Source organism: Oryctolagus cuniculus, chromosome 7 (assembly GCF_051225735.1).
Source record: "Oryctolagus cuniculus isolate XC-2025 breed Fujian yellow rabbit chromosome 7, ASM5122573v1, whole genome shotgun sequence".
Classification (NCBI taxonomy): Eukaryota; Metazoa; Chordata; class Mammalia; order Lagomorpha; family Leporidae; genus Oryctolagus; species Oryctolagus cuniculus.
In genome coordinates, this window is record NC_142873.1 from 15723363 (window position 1) to 15731228 (window position 7866).

The 7866-nt window shown below is 48.7% G+C and overlaps 1 pseudogene; it reads left to right on the forward strand.

Annotated features, from left to right (window-relative positions):
• The first annotated feature begins 5512 nt into the window (after window positions 1-5512).
• Window positions 5513-7216, forward strand: LOC127489126 (suppressor of cytokine signaling 2 pseudogene; annotated as a pseudogene).
• The last annotated feature ends 650 nt before the right edge of the window (window positions 7217-7866 follow it).

Here is a 7866-nt window from a genome sequence, read left to right on the forward strand (position 1 = left end):
TTCTCTTATAAGTTCCAATAGTTTCTTAATGGAGTCTTTTGGGTTCCCTATATTTAGAATCATGTTATCTGCAAGTAGGGATAATTTGACTTCCTTCTTCCCAATTTGTATCCATTTAATTTCTTTTTCTTGACTAATGGCTCTGGCTGAAACTGCCAGGACTGTACTTATAATAATGGTGAGAGTGGACATCCTTGTATGGTTCTGGATCTTAAATGGAAATGCTTCTAGTTTTCTCCATTCAGTATGATGCTGGCTGTTGTTTTGTCATGTATCACCTTGATTGTATTGAGGTATGTTCCTTCTATTTCCAATTTGTTTAAGGTTTTTATCATGAAAGCATGTGGTGTTTCATAAAATGCTTTCTCTTCATCTATTGAGATAATCATGTAGTTTTTATTGTTCAGTTTGTTAATATTATACATCATTTTTATTGATTTATAAACGTTGAGCTATCCTTGCCTCCCTAGGTTAAATCCCATTTGGTCTAGATGAGTGATCTTTTGGATGTGTTGTTGTATTCAATTAATTAGTATTTTGTTGAGGACTTTTGCATCTATGTTCATCAGGGATATTGGTCTACAGTTTTCCTTTTTGTTGTATCTTTTTTGGCTTTGGAATTAAGATAATGCTGGCCTCATAGAAAGAGTTTAGGAGGATTCCATCCCTCTCAATTGTTTTGAGTGGTTTAGAAAAAAATAGAGATTAGTTTTTTTTTTTTTTTTTTTTGACAGGCAGAGTGGACAGTGAGAGAGAGAGACAGAGAGAAAGCTCTTCCTTTTGCCGTTGGTTCACCCTCCAATGGCCGCCGCTGCAGCCGGCGCACCGCGCTGATCCGATGGCAGGAGCCAGGATCCAGGTGCTTTTCCTGGTCTCCCATGGGGTGCAGGGCCCAAGCACCTGGGCCATCCTCCACTGCACTCCCTGGCCATAGCAGAGAGCTGGCCTGGAAGAGGGGCAACCGGGACAGAATCCGGCGCCCCAACCGGGACTAGAACCCGGTGTGCCGGCGCCGCAAGGTGGAGGATTAGCCTATTGAGCCACGGCGCCGGCTAGATTAGTTTGTTAAAAGTTTGATAGAATTCAGCAGTGGAGCCATCCAGCCCTGGGCTTTATTTTTTAGGAGGACCTTTGTTATTCATTCAATCTCTGTCTTGGTTATTGATCTATATAGATTTTCCATGTCTTCATGCCTCAATTTTGGTAAGTTGTATGTGTCCAGAAATCTGTTCATTTCTTCTATATTTTCCAATTTGTTTCCATACAGCTGTTTAACTATTTCTGATGAACCCTCTCCTTTTTCATCACTTTTTCATCATCACTGATAATATTAATTTTGAGCTCCCCTTCCTTTTTTTGATTAGTTAGGCCAATGGTTTATCAATTTTATTTTTTTTCAAAAAACAGCTATTCATTTCTTTGATATTTTGTATTTTTGTTTCAATTTTGCTGTTTTCTTCTCTAGTTGTTATTATTTATTTCATCCTACTAATTTTGCATTGTGTTTGTTCTTTCAAAATTTATTTAAAGTGTGGGCATTGTGGTGCAGTAGGTTAAGCCACTGCTTATGAAGTCCACAATGCACTATAGAGTGCTGGTTCAAGTCTCAGTTACTCTGCTTCTGAACCAGCCTCTTGCTAATGCATCCTGAGAGGCAGCAGATGATGTCTCCAGGACTTGGACACTTGGGACCTACTTGGCAGACCCAGCTGGAGTTCTGAGATCCTGGCTTCAGCTTGGCCCATCCCTGACTATTGTGGGCATTCGGGCAGTAAACCAGCAGATGGAAGATTCTCTCTCTCTCTCTCTTTTTCTCTGACTTTAAAGTCAAAGAAAATAAACATTTTTAAATGTAGCCTTGCTTTAAATAGAAGTACAAAATTTATTTTAGTATCTATTTTCTTTTTTATGGTCCCCATTCTTCCAGCATTTTAATCTATTGGTAAATTATATCCTTTTGGAAATTAGCAGTATACAAGAACAAGTTTCTGATAATTTAGCTGGTCTTCCCCCCTTATGATTTTATGATTTTTATTTAAGCCAAACAAGAAGTCAATGGAAGATATAAAAATCAGATTTGGGGGTTCATAGAAGATTTAAGAAGTAATAAAAAGTGTGCATTTTATGTCATTTCTCAATCTTTCACATGGAATTTCAATCCTTAATTATACTCAACCACTTCTATTGACTGCAAAACAGTCTATTATGCCATTAACAAAAGGCTATTTAGATGTGTATGGTATCTCTTTTAATGCAACCTTACACCTATGGTAATAGAAGCTTTGTATATTGTTAGCAATAAATCTTGCAACCTTGATTTCCTAATTTCATGGGTGTGAAGAAAAATGTGTTTTTATGTAGTTCTTAATGTGGGGACCATTTCAAAATGGCCCATTAAGACTGGGAATCTCAGCTGGCTAGGGTCTCACTATTCTGAATAAAAGACCCCCATAGAAACAGCATGACCACATCTGTATATTGCAGCAAAATCATCCATTGAATATTTGATACAAACCTCAGATCTTCTTGCTAATTGTTTTAAGAGTCAGCTGGTGGTACATAGCAATACATGTGACCCTCCAGACCTCCACAATGACCAGGTTGTCTAAAACGGTAGTCTTTCACTAGGAGGTTGCCTGCCTGACTCTGCCTGTGCCCCGGGTGTATGTGGGGGGACACTATGAGGCCGCCCGCCTGTCTCTGCCCGTGCCCGAGTGTGTGTTGGGGGGGACACTAGGAGACCGCCCGCTTGTCTGCTTAGTCAGGCCAGACAGCTTACTCCTGCATTTCACTCAACCCGTTCCGGTCTCAGCTCCGCCGAAAACCAGCCCTTGTACCCTGCGCTCCATAGCAGTCTCTGCTCCACTCAGCGCTGGGGTTGGCTCCCCCGTTCTTCCTGACCCTGTACCTGGAGCCTGAGCCCTCCATGGGTTCCACTCCCCCTGACTCACCGTCCCTGACTGTCTTGTGGAGACTCTCGCCAGGACCCTCTCCCAGTCCCCCAGCCTTGCGTCCCCTCCACCCCTCCACCCTCCTCAGTTTCGAGGGTCCCGGGACAGCATGGGCACAAAAGGATCCAATACCTCCTTACTGCGGCAGACGCCTCCCCAGGCTGGTGAAACCAGTGATCCCGCGTCCACGCAGCCTCAGTGGTACCGTGCCCAGATCGCGTCTCCCACCCTCCATGCACTCGGACACCGGGCCGAGTCCTCAGCTGCCTTCAGTCCCTGGGAGTCCCCCGGCACCTCCCAGCCCCTGTCCTCCCCACTCCTCGGGCAGGGTTGAGCGCGACAGTGGGTTTATTAAGATGCACCTCTCAAAACTGGGTTCAGAGCTTCACCCACCTGGCCCCAGCTGCTTCCTCCAGCCCTGCCCCCGGCACCAGGGCTGCCCCGCGCGCCCCATCCTCCCTCAGCCCCTTGGAATTTCCGAAAGGTCACCCCTTCCTCTTGGACAATTCACCCCTCCCCCACCCCATCCATCACAGGGCCACCTACCTTTCTTCACCTTCCTCTGAGTTTGCTCCAAGAACACCCTGATCAGAGCCTCCCACGGCCTTCCTCGGGGCCCCGTACCCACGGCATCAGGCCAGGGGACTGGGTACTCCTAAGAAATTCTCGCCCACAGGCCCTGGAACCCTCACCTGCACGGATCCTCAGCTGGCAGCAGAGTTGACATCCCCACTGCCCCTGTGTTCAGCTCTCCCGGCCCGAGAGGTCTCCGCCAGTGGCGCCCTCTGCTGGCCAGCCGCGATCCTCGCACGATGTGGAGCCTGACTCACTGCCGCCTCCTCCTCTTCTTCACAGGCTTGCTTCCTCTCTCTGCCCCAACAGCCTGCCTCCGCGCTCCTGCACCTCCCGCTACACCTACCTTCCTGCCGCCTGCTGCGACACCAGAAAGGCCCCAAAGCGCTGCTCCTTCGCGGGCCAGCGGGCCATCGAGGTCAAGATCCTGGCCACACACAGGTCCCCGCAGGGGTGCGTGGCGCTCGGTGCGGCACGGTGGCTTGCCTGACGCCCGCCACTCACTGTGGCTACTCTGACGGCGGAGGGCACCAGGACGCCAGCAGACAGCGAGAGCTTCGCAAGGTGAAGCAGATCTTGAAGAGTGCGGGCTGAGACGTGATGAGGCAGCACCCGCGGGCCGCCTCCCCCAGGCCTGCCACCCGCCAGGCCATGGCCAGAGCCAGCCACTGACCGCGGGTCTAGATGGCCCGCAAAGGTGCCATGAGGCGTCTTCCCCCCACCCCCCCAGGGGAACATCCGTGCTACTGGAGTTGGAATATGGCCCAACAGCTTGGGGAATGAGTGGCTCAGAGGGGCGGCAGAGGCAGGATGGGCTCGCAGCTCCTTCTGAGCATGGGACCGGTGATACCCACCCGTGTAACTCTTCTTGTTCCCTGCCAGACCCGCTGCCCGCAGGACCTCTCTGGGACCATCAGAGGATCCCCGGCCGCTGCTGATGACTGCTCCGGCCCACCCCTCCTGTCTGCGCCCTGCCCCACCAGCCCACCCCTCCCGTCAGCACCCCCACCACCACCACCAGCCCACCCCTCCCCTTGAGCCCCCCAGCAGGAAGTAGCCGGAGCAGAAACTCTGCACCCCTTATTAAACAAAAGGCTGGAATAACAGGGCTTATAAGGATGCCTGCCTTCAAGGAAGCGTGCTTGTGGCCTTTCCCAGGAACCTCCAGCCCCAGACCCTGTCCCCTGGCTGAAGCCAGCACTGCTCTGAGACAGCCCCGTAGCTGTGCCTCTAATAAAGTCTCTCACTCTGGGAAAAAAATAAAATAAAATAAAATAAAATAAAATGGTAGTCTTTGTTATTGTTATCTAGTTGTAATCTAGTAGAATTAAACTAAGAAGGCTGATGCCACAGCTCAATAGGCTAATCCTCTGCCTGTGGCGCCGGCACCCTGGGTTCTAGTCCTGGTCAGGGCATCGGATTCTGTCCCGGTTGCCCCTCTTCCAGGCCAGCTCTCTGCTGTGGCCAGGGAGTGCAGTGGAGGATGGCCCAAGTGCTTGGGCCCTGCACCCCATGGGAGACCAGGATAAGTACCTGGCTCCTGGCTTCGGATCAGCTTGGTGCACCAGCCGCAGCGCACTAGCCGGAGTGGCCATTGGAGGGTGAACCAACGGCAAAGGAAGACCTTTCTCTCTCTCTCTCACTGTCCACTCTGCATGTCAAAAATAAAAAAATAAATTGAAGTCTCGCCACCACCGCCGCTCGCGGGCCTTGGGCTTTCCTTCCCCTGAAGCATGAGCCTCCTCGCCCGCAGCCGGCGGCGCTGCGCGGGCCGGGGACGGTTTGCGCCGGGGCCCCGGGCGCACAGCCTCAGGATTCCTAGCACCCGCGGCAGACTCTCTGTGGCTGAGCTCGTCTGTGGGCGACTGTGGCATCTGTCCGTTGGAACCTGGCGACACGGAACCAGCAGTGCGCCACCTCCTCCTCTTTTGTCACCGCTTCGGACCCCCAGCAGGGACTCGTCTGGGGGCTCCCACTGACTCCCAGGAAGGACGCGAAGCCCTCTCGGACCCCAGCTCGGGCGGCCACCTGTCTTTGCAGCGGTGACCCTCCTCCCATGACCCTGCGGTGCCTCGAGCCCTCCGGGAATGGCGCGGAAGGGACGCGGAGCCAGTGGGGCACCACGGGGCCGCCGGAGGAGCCGTCCCCAGAGGCGGCGCGTCTGGCGAAGGCTCTGCGCGAGCTCAGCCAAACAGGCAAAAACCCCAGGATGGTACTGGGGCAGTATGACTGTTAATGAAGCCAAAGAGAAATTAAAAGAGGCACCCGAGGGAACTTTCTTGATTCGAGACAGTTCGCACTCAGACTACCTACTAACCATATCTGTTAAAACGTCAGCTGGGCCCACCAACCTCCGGATCGAATACCAAGATGGGAAGTTCAGGTTGGACTCCATCATATGTGTCAAGTCCAAGCTTAAACAGTTTGACAGTGTGGTGCATCTGATCGACTACTATGTTCAGATGTGCAAGGATAAGCGGACGGGCCCGGAAGCCCCCCGGAACGGCACAGTTCACCTGTATCTGACCAAACCGCTCTACACATCGGCGCCACCCCTGCAACACCTCTGTCGACTGGCCATTAACAAGTGCACCGGCACCATCTGGGGACTGCCTTTACCCACCAGACTAAAAGATTACTTGGAAGAATATAAATTCCAGGTATAAGTGTTTCTCTTTTTCTAAACATGCCTCATGTAGAGTATCTCCGAATGCAGCTATGTAAAAGAGAACCAAAACTTGAGTGAACTGCTCTGGATAACCACGCGGGATTCTTTGTAAGAACCGCTGAAGTCAATCTAATTAAAGGAAGAAAAAAAAAAAAGGCGTGAAGAGGTAGCTAGGTATTTGCACTTTCCCCTCAGCTACATTCACCTGAGTGATACTTCCCTTCCTAAGGCTGACCAAGGCCAATTGATCCTTTTGAACTAAGGATAAAATGTCCCAAGCGAAGGTCGAAGGAGCACTGGGCCAGAGTGCCTGGCCTCTCTGAGGTCCCCTGGGGTTAGGCCTGGGGGCCGTGCTCCAAAAGCAGAGGAAGGAGCTACACGCAGGGTCCTGAAGAGGTGGGAGGAACCAAGCTGACGCAGGCTGAGACGTTCTGTAGAAAAGGCCTGGTGGTCTGAGCTGGTTTCAGGACGTTTCTGTTTTGCTTTCTGATGTACTTAAGAGTTTCGTTAAACAGATTGTGCTTGTGAGTATGTACCCCTCATTTTATGCAATTACCTATCAGCCAAAAAAAAAAAAAAAAAAAAAAAAGACCATGAAATCCTGTATTTGTCTTTTTACTACACGTACGAACTCTCTCCGTTGAAGGAGTACTGTAGTAATCCGTTAAGGGAGCCTTATTTAAGAACTATTTCAAACTGGTGCAAATGGAAAAGACTTTTCTCTTTTCCTTTAAGGCTGAAGACAAGAATGTCATGCTTAAACAGGTGCAACTCAATCCTTGTTCATGAAAACCGACATAGACAGTGTATCCCTTGAGGTAGCTGTGTCCCAAGCCATTGCCATTGAGTTTTTTTGGAAATGGCTTTAGAAATTTCCAAGCTGTTCTGAATTGTCTAACTATGGACATCAGCAGTTGTCTCCCTTCTACCATGTAGAATAAATACTCGGACTTAATTTTCTTCCAGAGATAGGGGGATACCTGCCTGTTTTTCAAAGTGTTTATTTACTGCTGTTACTCTTTGATTAGAATGTATTGAATAAAAAAAAAACCAAAAAATAAATTAATTAAGAAATACTCTACAGTAAGTAATAACATAATAAAATGAATAAATGCAGATGTAGGCATTTGTACGAACTAAAGCAAGAGGAGAAGGATAGTCTTATAAAACCGCACTTGCTCATATGGATTCCAAAAGAGAGATACTGGGTAGTAGGATAAGATAATTGAGTAAGCAGTAAAAGAAGGAGAGAAAGAAAAAGGCATCCAGTGTGCTCCAGAAAGTGCTTCATTGCTTAAAAGCCATAAGCACAAGCACTTAATCAATTACATTTTTGCAGTAGTATTCCAATTTTTGTCCCATTTTCCCCCATCATCTTAAATCTACCCCCATTTCTAGTTTAATGTTCCCTTTATCATATCTACCTTCTCTTAATAATTATTAGTGAGTAATCACCTCCTTTAATTCCCTTTTTGAGGTCCCAGAAAAATGAATTGTGACTTAACTAATCAGCAGTAATAACCAGTGACAGCCACAATCAGTAAACCTTTAGCTGTGTCCTAAATGAAAAATTAGGAAGAAATCTATTCTGATGATTTTCTTCAAGAAAGCAAACTAATCAATGGAGTAAATGAATAGAAATTATGGAAACCATACTCAGAGTTAAACAATCCA